The 17,823-nt window shown below is 41.1% G+C and overlaps 1 protein-coding gene and 1 non-coding gene across 2 annotated transcripts in view; both read left to right on the forward strand.

Moving 5' to 3' along the window:
• Window positions 1-17,823, forward strand: part of LOC134377918 (histone H4) — a 734,914-nt gene that overhangs the window by 91,090 nt on the left and 626,001 nt on the right. The gene's annotated exons all lie outside the window — the stretch shown is intronic.
• On the forward strand, window positions 7,588-7,661 carry TRNAI-AAU (transfer RNA isoleucine (anticodon AAU)). Its single transcript has one exon. It is a non-coding gene; the product is annotated as a tRNA-Ile (tRNA).

Raw genomic sequence — 17,823 nt, forward strand, 5'->3', positions numbered from 1 at the left:
CCCAACTGAAAGTGTTCTGTTACATAGAGTTATATGAATATAAGTGGGTGATTATTCTTATTGTGAGTACTGGTATTTTGAATGTTGAATATCAAAGAAATGCTCTTTGTGCTGGTGCCCTCCCCATGCAAATCAGAATCTAGCTTAAATTCTGCCACTCCAGCTCCTGGGCTCGGCGCCTTGCCACAAGTTTCTCTCTGGACCTCACACCCTGACCCTGTCTCTATTCCTCACTGTTTCTCTCACTGGACCTTTCTCCCTCAGTCTCTATTTTTTTTTTTTTTTTGGCTCTGTTACTATTTGTCTTTCTTAGTCTTCTTCTGTTTTTCTGAATATCTTCATTTCTGTCTCTCTCTGAGGCTTGGTCTGTTTCTCTGTTTAGTTTTCTGTCTCTCTCAGTCAGAGTCTTTGTCTGTACTCCCCGCTGTCGCCTGCTGTGCCTTGGCTAGCTCCACTGCTCTCTGCTTCTGACTCTCCTTCATGCTCCGTCTCTGTGTTTCTCCACTTCCTCTCTTACTCTCTATCACTGCCTCTGTTTCCTTTTCTTCAGACTTTCCCTGTCTCTCCTTCGCTGTGTTCTCAGTCTCTGTCTTTCTGAGGTTCTGTCTGTTTCTATCTCTGACACACCTTCTCTCCGTTTCTCTTCCTGTCAGTTAATCTTTGTCCTCTCTCTCTCTCTTAGTCTTCTTTGCAGAACCTTCATTCACCATCTCTTAGCAATTAAATGTCACTCCCTAGTGCTTCCAGCTTCTAATCCTAGAGTTCAGGGTTCTGGCCAAGCCTTCCTGATGAAGACCCCATCCTCCAGGGCCTGGGGATAGGGCTAATCCAAAGGGTGCCTACATAGCCTGTGTTAGCTGTGCCAACAGTGCCACGGTTCACCCCTCTGAGCAGCAGCCACCAGGAGCAGGAAGTAGTAAGTCAGGGAGGCTGACTGTCTCTAGGCAGCTGGGATGTGCAGAGGAGAAGTGAAGCAAGTCAGGACAAGGAGGGCTGGTCAGAGAAGCCATAAAGCCCATTCTCCTGTGAGCAAGTCCCCTGCCTTTCTTGACTCCAAACACTGAGAACTAACTCTTCTTTTTATCTGAGGCTAACCTCGGCCCTGCTCACCAGGGGCTACCCTAAGCCTCTATTGTTCTTTAACCACAGCTGCTCATGCTGAGGTCTAACCTTGTTTTGGCTATTGAGTCCCTTGTAATTCCGTATGAATTTGAGGATCAGCTTTTTCATTTCTGCAAAAAAAAAAAGTTCATTGGAATTGTGATGAGAAGTACATTGAATCTGTAGATCACTTCGGATAGTACTTACATCTTAACAATATTAAGTCTTCCAATCCATAAACTAATCTCTTCCTATTGCTATAGATTTGCCCTTTCTGGATATTTTATAAAAATGAAATCATACAACATACAGTCTTTAGCATCTGGCTTCTTTCATTTATCATAATGTTTTTGAGGTTTCTATCATACAGTTGTATCTCTGTATCCATGGATTTTGTACCCACAGACTCAATCAATGTAGATCAAAAATATTCTAAAAAAATTAAAATTAAAATTAATAATACTACAATAAAAGATAATACAAATAGAAAAGCCAATATAGTATAACAACTATGTAGTATGTACATTCTATTAGGTACTATAAGTAATCTAGAGGTGATTTAAAGTATATGGAAGGATGTGCAAAGGTTATATGCAAATACTAGTCCATTTTATATAAGGTACTTAAGCATCCTTGGATTTTACTATCCATGGGGTTCCTGAAACTAATCTCCTGTGGATACTGAGGAACAACTGTTTGCATTCCTCCACTGTGTATGAGTTACATTTTCTTGTTTCTTTACAGGTCTGGTAATTTTTTTATTGAAAACAGGATATTTTAGATAGTGTATTTATCTTAGTCCATTTGTGCTGCTATAACAAAACACCACAGGTTGGGTAATTTATAAACAATAGAAATTTTTTTCTCACAATTCAGGAGGCTGGGAAGTTCAAGATCAAGATGCTGGCAGGTTTGATGATGGCCTATTCCGCTGATGGTGTCTCACCGAGGCACCCTCAGATGGTAGAAGGGGGAAGAATGAAAGGGAAGGGTGCTCTGTGTTCACCTTGCTGAAGAGCAGAAGAGCAAAAAGGGAATTAAGCTAGTTTCCTCTAGTCCTTTTAAAAGGCACTAATCCATTCATGAGTGCAGCGTCCACAAGACTTAATCACATCCCAAAAGGCCCTTTCATTTATTTATTTATTTATTCATTCATTCATTCATTCATTCATTCATTTGTTCTCCAGAGACAATCCTGAACAGGCCCCTTTTAATACCACCACAATGGGGATTAAGTTTCAACACATGAATTTTGGGAAACATTCAGACCATAACAATATTTTAGCAAATCTGGATTATGATTACCACCTCACCCCTTCACCCTTAGAGTTTGCTTGTTGTTGCTATTTGTTTAGAGATTTACCTGGGCCAGTTAGGTAAAGTCTGTTTCCCCCACAGTGTAACCTCTGATGTCACTGCTCATTTTTTTGTTTATTTTTATTCTTAAACTTGGCTTTTCAGGAATTCTTCTGGGTCAGCATAATTTAGTGGTCAGCCAGTGACTGGTCAGAGGTTGTGTTTAAGCTTCCTGAGCCATTAATGCTTTCACCCTATGGAAATAAACAAAGACCACCTAGTTTCCTAGGGTTGCAATTAAAAAGTACCAAAAACTCAGTTTTTTAAAACAACAGAAATTTATTATCTTCCAGTTCTGGAGACTATAAGTTTTAAATCAAGGTTTCAGCAGGGCCATTCTCTTTCCGAGAGCTCTAGGGGAGAATCCTTCCTTGCTGCTTCTAAACTTCTGGTGTTTGCCAGCGATCCTCGTGTTCCTTGGCTTATAGATGCATTATTCCAGTCGCACGGCCATCTTCTCCCTATGTGTCTTCACATTGTCCTCCCTCTGCACATGTCTATCTTTGTGTCCAAATTTCCTCTTTTCATAAAGACACTAATTATATTGGACTAACGTCCAGCTAATGACTCTCATTTTAACTTGATTATCTCTGTAAAGACTCTATTTTTAAGAAGGTCACAGTCTCAGGTACTAGGGTTAGGACTTCAATATATCTTTTTAGGGGAGACACAATTCAACACATAATACCACCCAAATTACAACAAGTCCTTGCTTTACCAAGGTTGTAAGCCACTAAGGGAGTTTGGCAGAGACTCACAGACAGGCAGAGGAGTGGGGAAGCTTTATAGTGGAAAAAAGAAGGCTTTAGGTATGCCCTAATTGGAGACTATTGGCATGGGGAAGCTGTAGGCAGGATAACTAGAAGAGGGGCATTCCCTATGTGATTGGTTGGGATACATATTTGGCTTTCTCTGGTTGGTCCTAAGTTGGAAACAAGGTCAAAAATTAGGGAATCGTAAGTTATTAAGCAACTCCTGGCCATTTGGGGCCAGTTGGTACAGGGGTTATCATTTGGCTTCCTGGATTTGTTGCTACAGATAGTAGTTTGATTTCCTGAACTAGTTACTATAGACAGTAAGTTGGCTGTCTGGTTTGGTTACTGCAGGTTGTAGGACAGAGTTCTATTTTTACATAGTCTAGCCATTGTCTTTTTGTATATTCAGTCTGTCAGCTTTTTTCCCATGGGTCTCATGTGGCTTGTGGACTGCTCTCAAAGTTTAGGGAGTTTACAAAGTTAGGGAGCATTCAGCCAGAGATGAGTATAGTCTTAGTAGGGCCCTCTTTGACTGTCTTTTTTCCTGGATGTCCCTGTTAAATTTCTTGTAGATTTCTAAATGAAATCTACTAAGTTATAAGCAGCAGTGAGATATCAGCCTTCCCTGGTTACCCTTCATTTTGATTTCTAGTGTTTTCAGCAGTACCCTTGGGCATGGATTTTTTCCATGCCCTCCTCCCAAATAAAGGCAGCCCCTTCAGGCAGGGGCCAAGAGCAGCCAGCCCTCAAGGCTTGCCAAGTCCACTAGGGCAGAACCTCTTCAACACAGAGCTTCGGGGAAGAGGAAATGGAGCCATCAGTCCTCTCTGTTCTCATGGCCTACTCTGGATCTCTTGGAATGGAACTGCCTTGCCAAGGAATAGGAGTCAGGCTCACAAGGGCAATAGAGCTACAGCTTGTCACAGGCTACCCTTCATGTCTAGTATGGGACTTCTACAACTTGTTGGCGGGAGGGAGGATGGGCATAGCCCCTGGCTTAAATGCCATAGACTTTCACTGTTCCTACCAAGACTCAGTAAGTGGTTCTCAATATGTTGCAAGACCTTTGGCTTATTTCCAGAGACTTTAAATAGAAGTCCTGCCTGTGCCTGGAGTAAGTGAGGTGCAGCACTTAGAATGTGAAAAATTATTTTTAAGGTAGGTTCTAGAGTGTTTTAAAATAAACAACTCAGGGGTCCCAGCAGCTCAGGCAGTGGGAAGAGCAGCAGCAGCCAGGCAGCCCAGCTTCGCGAAGGCTGTCAGAGTGCTGCGCCCTCCCTGCTGCCAAGATGCCAAGAGGAAGGTCAGCTCAGCCAAAGGGGCAGTGAAGGAAGAGCCCAAGAGGAGATGAGTGAGGTTGTCAGCTAAACCTGCTCCTGCAAAAGTGGAAACGAAGCCAAAAAGGGCAGCAGCAAAGGATAAATCTTCAGACAAAAAAGTGCAAACAAAAGGGAAAGGGGAGGCAAAGGGAAAGCAGGCTGCAGTGACTAACCAAGAACTAAAGAAGATTTACCTGCAGAAAATGGAGAAACTAAAAACGAGGAGACTCGAGCCTCTGATGAAGCAGGAGAGAAAGAAGCCAAGTCTGATTAATATCACATATCATGTCTTATCAGTGGTCCCTGTCACCCTTCTTGTATAATCCAGGGACTATTTTTGTCAACTGTTTTGTAATGCATGTTTTTTTAGTAGTTCTAGAAACACTTGTTTATTTTTTGGTAAACAAGAAAATAGTGGAATACTGAATTATGGGAGGCTTTGACTGTCTTGGCTGTCAGCTTAACATTCCATAGATCATGGGGGCAGAGGGATAGTTATAATATCTTATGATACAAAGCATACTAAATGGCAATTTGGAGTCATAGTTGTACATTTAATGTCCTGAACATTTCAAATTACTTCTATTCCCAAGTTGTTTTTTAGTAGAATTATTTCTTAAAGAAAACCTTAATCGTTGCTCTTCCTTCAGAATTATGTGCACTCTGTGACATCTTTGGTCATGGTAGTCCAGTTTTTCCAATAATTTTGTTAATGTGTTGTGAATGATTGAAAATTTGAGTATGTAGTATGTATGATATTAAATTGTGAATTAGTGGACATCTGGAAATACTGGTACTTGATATCCTCTTAAGGAAAATCTGCCTCCAAATTTGTAGCTGGAAAGTCACTGGAATAATTTTTGGAAAAAAATCATGATATGTGGCTTTGTAGAATTTCAGTACATAAGAATTATGTACAAATTGAAATGTCTGTGTAATGATCCTCAGTACAACCAATAAAATCTCAATTATGAAAGAAAAAAATAAACAATACAGATAAAACAGGAAAATCTCAGTCTTCTGTATCTTATGTATTTTTTTTTTTTAGCTCATTTAAAAAAAGTTATTTGGCTGTAAATTTGTTCATTATATTCAGGTCTCAACTCAGTATGCATATTAACTTTGCCCAGTACTTATTTGGAGTCTAACTTTGTTTGTTTTTAATCTATCTTCTCTTCCTCAAATTGTCATCCTGTCCTTCCACAATGGAAAATCTTCAGTGATATCCTGAGTCCAATGCCAGGCATGACTTTTCACAACAAGAACATTTTCTTTTCTGTCTCAGCCCTCATCCCATCAAATTCCTTGCCCATTCTTACAACCTAAGGTGCGACGGGTGAAAATTGGAATGCATAGTTTTTATAATCAACCTGTGTGTTCTCTGAGCGGGAGGATTTTCTCCATTTAAAGGCACCACATTGGGACATTGGTGATACCTTTTTTCCAAGTCTGCAGTGAACTTTGAGTAAATAACTAGGGCCAAGTTCCAATACATCAGAACTTAACTCCTGACTTGCCTTAGCTCATTTTAGATAAAAAATGTTTTGTGCCACTTTCTGACCCAATATATATTTATACAATCACAATTTGACCTTCTTATTGGGTGGAGGGAGAGAACATACAGAAAACAGCAAACTTCCTAGTTCCCCAAAATTCCTCCATTTCTGGCTTTTTCTCCATAGTGTTTATCATCTTTGACTATATTATGTAATTTGTGTAATTATTTTATATTCTATTTTTTATCTACTTCATAATTATTTTATATTCCGTATAATTGTAAGCTTCACAAAGATAGGGAACTTTGTCTACTTACTTAATTCTGCATTCCCATTTCCTATAATAGTATCTGGCACAAAATAGGCACTTAAAAATACTTATTTGATTAATGCATCAACTAGACTTTTGTAGTCTAATTCGCAGACGAGAACAATGAAGTCCCAAGAGGTTATTTACCATTTCATAGAAACAAGGGCAGTAGGACTAATATTTAAGCTAAATTTATGCCGAAAGCACTTATTTCCCTACTGGCATTGTGACGAGGAGTGTGTGTATGTTGTCAGAAGGTGTGGAAATTCTTGATACTAGATCAAGCGCGCTCTGTCAAAATTTAATATTGCTTAACTAAACCTTTAGTTAAAGATCTTCTGACAGCCAGTTCCAAGAATATCAGACTGTTTCTTCCCCTTTAGAAAAACCTGCCTGGTGGTACATGCCGTTGTTAACATCGACTCTCTTAGGAAGAAAATTATACACATCCCTCCTGAATTAAGCATTTCGCTTTCCTACAGCGACTCAGCGCCAACTCCAACCATCATGGGGCAGTTTTGAGTGTTATCACGAGGCCAGGGCTGCTCACCTGACAGGGACAGGCGTTTCCCGCCTCCTTCCTCTGAAGTTGCCCAAGTTGCTTGGATCCCTGTACCCTTTTCTGATCCAGGTGTTTCTCTTCTGGTCTATTCAAAGGCCCCTGACAATAGACGCGCCCTGGTCTCGAGTTCCTCTTGGCATGATTTGGGGATATGGATTCCGCCCGGGGATGGGGAAGGAGTCAGAGTTGTGGAGAGAGGCCGTCCCCTACAGTCTTTTAAACCCCACCCGCGTGGGACTGGAACGGTCTGCAGGAGCAGAGAGGAATCCGCAGACCGCGCAGAAGCCGTGTCCTCTGAGCCTGCCGCGGCTCCGTGGTCGGTTCCATGATCCGCCCGCCGCAGTCTCAGGCTCGGAGCAGCTTCGGGTTAGCCCCGGCGGTTGCTGGGGTGGGAGGGAGGAAGCCCCGCTCCGGGACGTTGATCTGAATCGTTTGGAGTCAGAACAGGCGGTTTGAGAAAGACGAAGTTTCCATACAAGAGGGAGGGCTCCTTCGGGCTAAATGTTGAGCTTTTCTCTTATTCCATTTCCTATCTCCGCAGCGAAGAGAGTGAAATAAGCAGAATGAAGGGATTTTTTTTTTTTTTTTTAAGTTTGTTTCTGGTTGTTTCAGGGTTGCATTTATTTTCAGAGAAATTCGAAGAAATAATGCCATTTGATGGTGTTGCATATTCTCTGATGGCAGGGCTGGCCGGTTAGCTCAGTTGGTTAGAGCGTGGTGCTAATAACGCCAAGGTCGCGGGTTCGATCCCCGTACGGGCCATCCTTTCAAGGGCTATTTTACCGCGTGCACGGATCACAACTCCTGTGTAACGCTACTCGCAATAAATACCCCCAACAAAATATTATTCGCCACCGCCAAACCCAAGCGTAGTCATCAAGATAGTCCCGCTTGCTGCAATGATTTAGCTTAATGTCCTGTTTTATTTTTTTAAAATAAGTAACATGCAGGAGCTAGGAAGGAGGTTTTTGTTTTGGTTTGTTTAATTTTTCCTTCCTTCTTTCTTTCTTTCTTTCTTTCTTTTTTTTGGCAGATATGTTTTGCTTTGTGTGCCCTTGGGTAAGGGGGAAATAGGAAGTTCCTGCTTTGTTTCGAAATAACTTTTTGAAACATTTTTTGGTATATAGTAAGCCATTAAAAGAGAATAAAGGTGCTGTTTGCTGTAGCTGTTTAGTTTTGTCGGTTAAAGTGCAGTACTGTTAATACTAACTTTATGGGTTCGCTTTCAGTTTATCTAGGACTCTGGACGTTTTTATGAACTTCTCGATGAGAATTTAGAGGAACTGAAGAGTTATTTCAACAGACATGGCTGTTCCCCAAGTTTAGGCTGACAGGCTGGAGACCCAGGGAAGAGCTGATGTTGAAGCTCGAGCTTAAAAGCAGTCTGCTGCTGGTAGATTTCCCTCTTCCTCAGGTGAAGTCAGTCTTTTTTCTCTTAAGGCTTTCAACTGAGCGGATGAGGCCACATTATTGAGTAAAGTCCTGCTTTACTCAAAGTCTACCGATTTAAACGTTAATCTCATCTTAAAAATACCATCACAGCAACTTCTAAAGTAGCATTTGACCAAATATCTGGGGACCATGATCTAGCGATGTTGACACATAAAATTAAACATCACATATATTTTTATTTTTTTTCTTGTAAAACCATAGGAGAGGAACTGCTGGGTCATTTGGTAAATGGATGGTTAACTTTCTAAGAAACTACCAAATGTTTTTCAAAGTGGTGGTGCATTTTACATTCCAAAAAGCATTGTATGAGAGTTCCAGTTGTTCCAAACCTGTCCAACATTTGTTGTTGTCAGACTTAAGACTCATGCAAAGATATCCTAATACAACTTTGCCTACTTCATGATCATGATGATTTTCTCCTATGTTTTCTTCTCGGAGATTTATAAGTTAGTGATTTTGTTTAGGTGTATGATCTATTTTTAGTTAATTTTTTATGTACTCTAAGAGTGAACGTTATTTTTTTTCCAGTATGGCTATTCCCTTATTCCAGCTTCATTTTTTTTTAAGACTATGCTTTTTCCATAAATTACATTGGCACCTATGTTAAAAGTCAATTTATTTTTTTAAAAAGTCAATTAATTATAAATGTGTATATCTATTTTAAGAGTCTATTTTATTTTATTAATTTATATGACTATACTTTGTATATTTTAATGTAATTTGTGGACCTGTTAGGATGGCTATTATCAAAAAACAGAAAATAACAAGTGTTTGTGAGGATGTGGATAAACTGGAATCCTTGTTATTGCTGGTGCGAATGTAAAATGGTGCAGCTGCTGTATAAAACATATAGTGAGTCCTCAAAAAATTAAACGTAAAATTACCATATGAACTGGCAATTTTATTTCTGAGTACATATCCAAGAAAAATGAAAGCAGACACTCAAACAGATATTTGTACAATCATGTTCATAACAGCATTACTCACAATAGCCAAAATGTGGGAGCAACCCAGGTGTCCATCAATGGATGAATGGATAAACAAAATGTGGTATATTCATACAATGGAATATTACTCAGCCTTAAAAAGGAAGAAAATTCTGACATATGCTAAAACATGGGTGAACCTTGAAGACATTGTGCTAAGTGAAATAAGTCAGTCACAGAAAGACAAATACTGTATGATTCCATTCATATGAGGTACCAAAGTAGTCAAATTCATAGAGACAGAAAGTGGAATGATACTTGCCAGGGGTCTAGGAGGAGGGGAAAATGTGGAGTTAGTGTTCAACAGGTACGGAGTTTCAGTTGAAGAAGATAAAAAAGTTCTGGAGATGAATAGTCACAATGCTTGCACAACAAAGTGAATGTACTTAATGCCACAGAACTGTACCCTTAAAAATGAGGAAAATGGTAAATTTTATATTGTGTATATTTTGCCACAATAAAAAAAATTTACTAAAAAACTAATTTGTAAAGAATCTTTGAAAACTACATAAATATCTTCATTCTCCTCAAAGTTTCACCTACTAGTGTTTGGCATTCATTAATAATTCTAGCATGAACCAATGATTTCTGTAATCATTTCAAATTGACAAATTAAAAACTCTATTGTTCATTTTACACATATTGTTTATTGATATCTTATTATATCAGGAGATATAGAAGGGAGATTTCCCTTCTCCCCTACAGCTATAGACTGAATGTTTATGTACCCCCAGAATTCATATGTTGAAACCTAAGCCCAAATATGAAAGGGACTTGGAGGTGGGGCCTTTGGGAGTTGATTAGGTTACAAGGGCAGAGCTCTCATGGATGGGATTAATGCCTTTACAAAACAGACTCCAGAGAGCTTCCTTGCCCCTTCTGCCATATGAAAACACAGCTAGAAGATGGCAGATGAAGAACCAGGAAGCAGACCCTCACTAGACATGATTCTGCTGACATCTTGATCTTGGACTTCCCAGCCTCCAGAACTATGAGAAATAAATTTCTGTTGTTTATAAACCACCCAGTGTATGGTAGTTTGTTATAGGATCCCAAAGAGGCTAAAACACCCATTTATATATGTATTTATTTATCTATTTATTTATTTCAATATAAACTCATGGATTCCTATTCAAAGAGTTACTAATAATTTACTTTGATGATCAAATTATCACAGATTTGGCCACTGTGAGCCCTTCAAGCTAACACCCCATGTCTTTTTGACATGTACCCATTATTCTTTAAGAAATTCTTAATTTCTAGGACAAGAAAAGGCTCTACACTTACATTCTACTATTCCCCCCACCCTCCAACTTTTGAATCAGCTACTTTGCCAAGGAGCCTTCATTTCTTTTGTCAAGGAATAGAGATGAGAAGAGGAGGAGAGACCTACAGAGTTCATGAAGGCAGGAGGAGCCACTCTGAAAGAAAGGACTGCCCCTACAATTTTAAATCCCGGCAGCTTCAAGGTGGGCCCTGGTGAGTGCACGGAGCAAGAGCTGGCAAAAGCCATAGCTGTGCCCTTTATATGAAGTTGCTTGAAGGTGGCAGGGAAGAAGAGGGCCCTCAGGCCAGCAAGACCACTGACAAGGTTCCCATGGATCCACATAGGAGCAAGGGGCTGCAGACGACTGAAAGAAGGAGGCACTCAGAGGCCGGTGAGTGAGGGGAATGCCCCTGGTCCTTCCCGTGGGAAGTGTTTGGAGTATGGTCAGTGGGGGAGACAGGCCCACAAGGGGAGCATTGGGGCACAACATGGACAGCTGATCTGCCCCCCAGTCAGTGCAGGATCACTCAGTGGAGACTGGTCAGGAATACAGATCTGCAGGGTGTGTGGTTTGCTGAAAAGACTGAGGCCCAGACCAGAGTTTCCACACAACCCAGGTGTATCAGACCTCACAAGACCTGGAAGTGCTTACAAGGTCAACAGTTAAAACCTGTGCTGCAAAAAAAAAAAAAAAAAAAAAAAAAAAAAAAAAAGCCTTCCCCAGGGAATCAGCAGCAAAGCAGCAATTTAACTCAACCACTGGGCTCAAGTGCTGGTCCCCACATGAAGTTCCCCCATTTTAGAAGTAAGGACAACAAATTAGTTCCAGTGTAGAGTTTCAGTGGTGGAAACAGTGAATAATCCAACACAGAGCTGAAAGAAAAAACAAAATACCCACAGTCAGAGACAAAGTTTGATATTAACTAGTAAAGGTCTCAAATCACCAAAGAACACCTATAAAACCTAGCAGGACCATAAACTCCCTGGTCTCTCGAGCCAGGGCAATGGGGGGCCAAGGGCTTCAGCCACACCCCACTGATATCTGCATTCAGCCTAGCAACAATGGAGCCACTGCTGGAAGTCCCCTGTTCTCCCCTGCTGGAATGAGGAGGGTGCCACGGGCCTCAACCACCCCTCCCCTCCTTCTCCCACTCTATTTCCTTCCCCCATCCTCTCTTCCCCTCCCTGCAACTGCTCCACAACATCTCAGAATGTAAAAAATTATGTATTAATAAACAAACAAACAGACAAAGAATGGTTTTTACAAATCATGGTCTGGATATTGCTAGGTATGTTCACTGCTTCTAGCCTCAGTGCACAGAGGTGGAAATGTGCACACACATACATGTGTGTTTATCTATTTCAATATCTCTATTTAGCTGTCTATAGATATCCATGATTTTATACTGATACCTCCAACAACCTCGAGTTTATTTTCTTCTACATCTTTTCTATATTTGTAACTTCTCCAACAGAGATAAACCTAGTTCTCATTATCTTCAATTTGTTTTATTTAGTTGGAAAGGATAGAAGCACATTGGAGAGAATCAAGAGTCTGGCAATACTGAAAAGCCCCGAGTAAGATATTTGTTTTTATTTTCCTGCAGTAGTTTCCAACTTCCCTGTACATTTCTGAGTAGAGATTGCACATACAGAACACTCCTTCAGGTACTGGCTGAGTTTTATAAACTAGCAAGCCCATGTTGGGATCCTAGGGTGGTGACTGTAATATTTCTGCTTTAGGGAACTTACTGATGCTCTTTTTGTAATATATCATAAGTTTTTGTCAACGTTCCCTGTGCCACTGAGAAAGTTTATTCTCTTTACCAGGTTACACATTTTGATATACACCGATAAGATCTACCTTTTTGGTTATATGGTATAGGTTTTTCTATAACCTTACTTATTTTGTGTTCATTTTGTGACCTGTCTTGTGGGAGAATATCATTTGAAAGTCTGCTTTTTAAATGTATTTCTTATATCCCTGTAATTTTTATTTTATAAGTGTGGTCGATGCATTCTTTAGTACATAGTTATTTGTAACTGTTATAGTCTTATTGAGATCATGGTCTTTAACATAAAAAATTAATATTTTTGATATGTTTAATATTTATGGCTTCCATTCAAATTAGTCTGACATCATGGTTACAAACCCTGTTCTGTTATTGTTTGCATTTTCTGAAGTACCTTAGCCCATCTCTTTATTTATTTCTTTCTGATCATTTTGTTAGATTCAGCATATAATTATGTTTTGCTCTGTGAATCAAGTTGAAAACATTTTAATATGCATATGAGCTAAGTCCATTCATAGGTAATAATACGATTGATACATTTGTTCTTAACTTTGTAATACTTTATCATTATGATGTGTATTATATTTGTTGTATTTTTTGTTGTTGATGTAACATGTTCTCTTTTTAAAATTTCTTTTGACACTTAGGATTGTGGAATATACTATAAAGCATATGTACTTCACAGGGCCTGGTTTTCCAAAGCCTTGCAGTTTCAAATATTGACCTTGCAAGGACAGGAAATTTTCCCCAGGCTAGTGAGTCTTTGTTGCAAGATAAGAATTGTGGCACAGCAGGTTGCTGGCTCAAGGACAGACTAGTTACTGATTGTTATGTAAAGATACTGAGAGATTGCTATAAGAAGGAATGTTGGCTAAGATCAAACTTGTGTTGATATGATCACTTAATTGTCTACTGGAATGTCATCTGGCTTGTTTCACTGAAATTTACCAGCCTATATTGTTAAACTATAACCTCACCTATGTTCTCTTTCTGTAACTTCCTGGTCTGGAAAATAAATGCAGGAAGAGAACCCCAGCTGGGGGTTAATTTCCTGAGGAAGGGTTGCCTCTCACTGGAGGGTCCCAGGGAAGTTAACCACTTCTGAGCCTCTCACTGCTCAGAAGAGATGGGCTTTGAGTAATCCTTTGCATCTCTGTCACCCAGGGGAAGTGGGGTGACAAATCCATGGGGGGTGAAGCAACACAAAGCAACAAAGGATGGTTTGAATTTTTGTTCTAGTGGTTACTTTAATGCTCAAATTTCCTCATTTCTTTACTTATCCTTATATAACCTTTTTTTTTTTTAGTTTTTAATAGTTTTTGTTTACTCTCCGTTATTGTCTATTGTACAGTCCATAGTATCTATTTTGTTTCCTCTTTCCTTTCCTTTCTCTTTTCATTTTTACATGCATTATTTCTTTTGTATCAGAATAGAAACATTTTATGTTATTCTTCACCTTTGCCCTTATATTTATTTATTTATTCATTATTTTTATTGCTTTTTCTTAAAAGCTTATGGCACCCAGTATTCCCAGGCAATCTCCCTGGACCAACCCTTGCTTAGCTTCCCAGATTAGTCAAGATCAGGGACATTCATGGTGGTATGGTTATAGACCCTTACATTTATTTTAATCTTACATCTATAATTAAATACATTAAATGATCACCATTGGTGCATTTGATGACATTTCCTCATTTCTTGATTGGATGGAACTCATCCTATTGTACATATGATACTGTGAAATATATGTCTGGTCTTCATTTCCTGGCATGCAACTCCTAACATCTCCAAAGTAATGTCTTTTAGTTTGTTAATGAGTTGACCGATGTCTGGCAGTCCCTCGGTAGCTTCAGGATGGGGGCCTGTCAATAGAAAAACCAAGACAGTATAAAAGACGAATGGCTCTGATCCACAGTGTCCTCAGGATGCCCCAGGAGGCCACTAGGGCAGCTGCTGCTAGCTACCTGAGCTCGTATCTGAATAAAGCCTATTAATTAATTAATTAAGAAAGAAAGAAAGAGAAAAACCAAGACAGAATTGAAGGGTTGGGATTTTCAGACCCACCCTATAACCTCCATGAAGGGGAGAGGGATTGAAGGTTAAGTTGATCACCAATGGCAAAAGATATAATCAATCGTACGAACTGATGGATCTTGGACGTGACCAGCACCATTGTGCACACAATGAACACAAAATAGCCACCAGCCTTGTCTTCCACTCCAGCACCAACCCCCCCCCCTTCCCTTTACGAGAAACCTTGTGACTTCTGAAAAACAGAAACCCTTTTGCTTCTGCAAGGGCACAGTTCTCCATCCTGGTCACATAGCTTCTGAATTAGCATAATGCCCCTCCTTGATTGTATCAGCCAGCCCTTGGTGCCCCACAGTCCAAATAAGCTCTCCCACCCACACATCTGGTGCTGTCCTCCACTTTGAGCACAGCCTGGCAGATTCTTTTTCTTTAATAAATCTTGATCAGTACCCAGAGTCTCGGCTCACTTTCTTTCATTTTGGTGCTGAAACCCGGGAAGGGTCCTGGCTGGACCATCAGATGATCCCCTCTCTTGGATTGATTTGCCCCTCCCAGCTGCCTTTCCTGGGCCTGCCGAATCAGGTACATTTGGGACTCTCTCCTTTTGCTGTTTCAGACCAACGCATCCAACATTGGCCTCAATTCAGGGTGAGTCAATGGGTCAGTCCTACCTACTTCTATGGGTTCCCCCAACTACTCTCTATGAGTACTGTCTACTCGCTATGAAGCCCAGGTGCCTGGACAAGGGAACTCTTCTTGTGCCCCCTAGCTATTGGAGGACACTCCATTAGCTGGTTGGTAGCTTGTTGCTAGAAAAGAATATGCACACTAAAGAGGATGCTCCTTGGTGGCATTCTTCTACTAGGACTGCCCATTTCCTTTCTTACTCTCTACATGGGATCCTCACAATCCAAACCTCCATGTTCTACACCTCTGGGCTGTCTACAGTCTCTCGGCCTCCAGGGAGATATTAAAACTCGAACACCTCATTTTACAAACTAGACAATGGATTCCAGTGGCCACAAGATGGCACTCTCAATTTAGATACTCTTAGAGATTTAAACAATTTTTGTCACTGACACTGCAAAAGCTGGAGAGATTCCTTACGTTCAAGCCTTTTCCTTCTATCTCAGATCGGGATCCTTCTCTCTCTTTCAAAACTGTCCTATGTCTCAAATTCTCCTAGCTCATGCCCAAGTTCCCTTCCCGACTCAGATCAATCTTTTAATCCATCAGACTACTCTGCTCCCTGTACGGGCCACCTCAGCTACCTCCATATGCTCCAGATCCTTCACCAGCCCCACCACCTTTTCCCTCTCTTTGCCCTCAGCCACCCAACCCTCCTCTTCTTCTCCCCCTTCATCAGGTAATAACCCCACCTCAGCTCTGGCTTCTTTATATCCCCCTCTGTGAAGTGGCTGGGATGGAGGGGAATTATCCGGGTACATATCCCCTTTTCTCTTTCCGATCTCTGCCAAATCGAAAAATGACTGCAATCTTTCCAGTCCAACCTGGAAACATATTTTAAGGAATTCAGATATCTCACCCAGTCTTACTATCTCACCTGGCATGATATTTTTCACTACTACTCTGTCCCCCAAGGACAGGGTGCAGGTCTGGATAATGGCCCAACAACAGGCAGACAAGGTACATGCCCAAAATAATAGGCAGCCTGTGGGAGCCATTGCCATTCCCTGCATGGAACCAAATTGGGAATACCAGGCTGACCATGGGGACTGGGATCTCTGGGATAACATGACCACACACCTACTTCACAGCCTCCAAAAGGCTGCTCATAAGTCAGTCAATTATGACAAGCTTAGAGAGATCACATAAAGATCCACTAAAAATCCCAGCAAATTCATTGCCTGCCTCTCTGAGGTTTTACATAAATACACACGCATAGACCCAGACTCCCCTGCAGGCATGGCTCTCTTACACTCTCATTTCATTACCCAGTCAGCCCCTAATATTAGGAAAAAACTAAAAACATTTGAGGATGGTCCAAAAATGACCCAATGAGACCTCCTCAATGCAGCTTTCAAAGTTTCTAACAATAGGGAGGAAGAAGATAGAAGGGATTGTTACAAAAGAAATCAGGGCAAATACCAGCTCCTGGCTAAGCCATCCAAGGCTCACATACCCCTAAACTGGCTGCCTCTAGGGGCAAGCCACCTGGGAACTGCTTCAAATGCAGTCAACCAGGACACTGGGTATGAGCCTGTTCTAATCCCAGGCCTTCTCCCGGGCCCTGTCCTTACTGCAAACAGCAAGGTCACTGGGGGGTTGACTGTGCCACTTGCCAGAGAGAGAGTAGCCCAGTCCCCAACTCCCAACCTTTGGCTTCATGGCCATCCCTACAGTGCTTTTTGGCTTTTCCCAGGAGGAGGACTGATGATTCCCAGGGCCCAAGACCCCTGCAGAGATCACCACATGTGAGCCAACAGTTACTCTCCTTGCAGCAGGTAAGCCCATCTCTTTTGTCATTGATACAGGGGCCATTTACTCTACCCTTACTGAATATGCAGGACCAACAACCTCATCCTCTATCACAATAGTAGGGGTCACAGGATCAGAATACTGCCCATGGATCACTCAACCCCTTTCCTGCACCCTACATCACACACAATTCACACACAAATTTTTAATAATGCCTCAATGCCTCAATGCCCAACCCTCTTACTGGGATGAGACATTCTTTTCAAATGCAAAGCTACTTTTACCCTAAACAATTTAACTCCAGCTACAATACTCCTGTTACAGACCACCCCAGACATGGCCCCTGAGGCTTCCACCTTCCCCTCCCCTTCGGACAAGGTTAATCACATACTAGGAGACACTTCTCCCTCTGATGCTACACACCATTCACTTATCCTTGTTAAGTTGTGGAACCCCTCTTTGTTCCCTAGTGTCCCACAATACCCCATCACTAACAAATACCTAATAGGCTTAAAACCCATCATATGCAAACTCCTTTCTTCTCATCTCTTATAGCCTACCTGCTCACCTTTTAATACACCCATCCTTCTAGTTATAAAGCCCAATAGCTCATACTGTTTAGTTCAAGACCTCAGGGCTATTAATGTGGCCGTTTTACCCATAACCCAAATCATTTCTAACCACTATATTCTTCTATCCATGATCCCAACAACAACCTGTTTCTTCTCTGTGCTTGCCTCAAAGATGCCTGTTTTTTCTGTGCCCTTACACCCTTCCTGTCAAAATCTGTTCGCCTTCACTTGGACTGATTCTGATACAGGCTGTTCCCAACAACTCACCTGGATAGTACTGTCCCAGGGGTTTTGGGATAGCCCCCCCTTCTTCAGCCAGGCCTTTGCTCAAAACTCATCTGAACTTTCTCCAACCTCTAGCACTTTAATGCAATATATGGATGA

This window comes from Cynocephalus volans, chromosome 5 (assembly GCF_027409185.1).
Source record: "Cynocephalus volans isolate mCynVol1 chromosome 5, mCynVol1.pri, whole genome shotgun sequence".
NCBI lineage: Eukaryota > Metazoa > Chordata > Mammalia > Dermoptera > Cynocephalidae > Cynocephalus > Cynocephalus volans.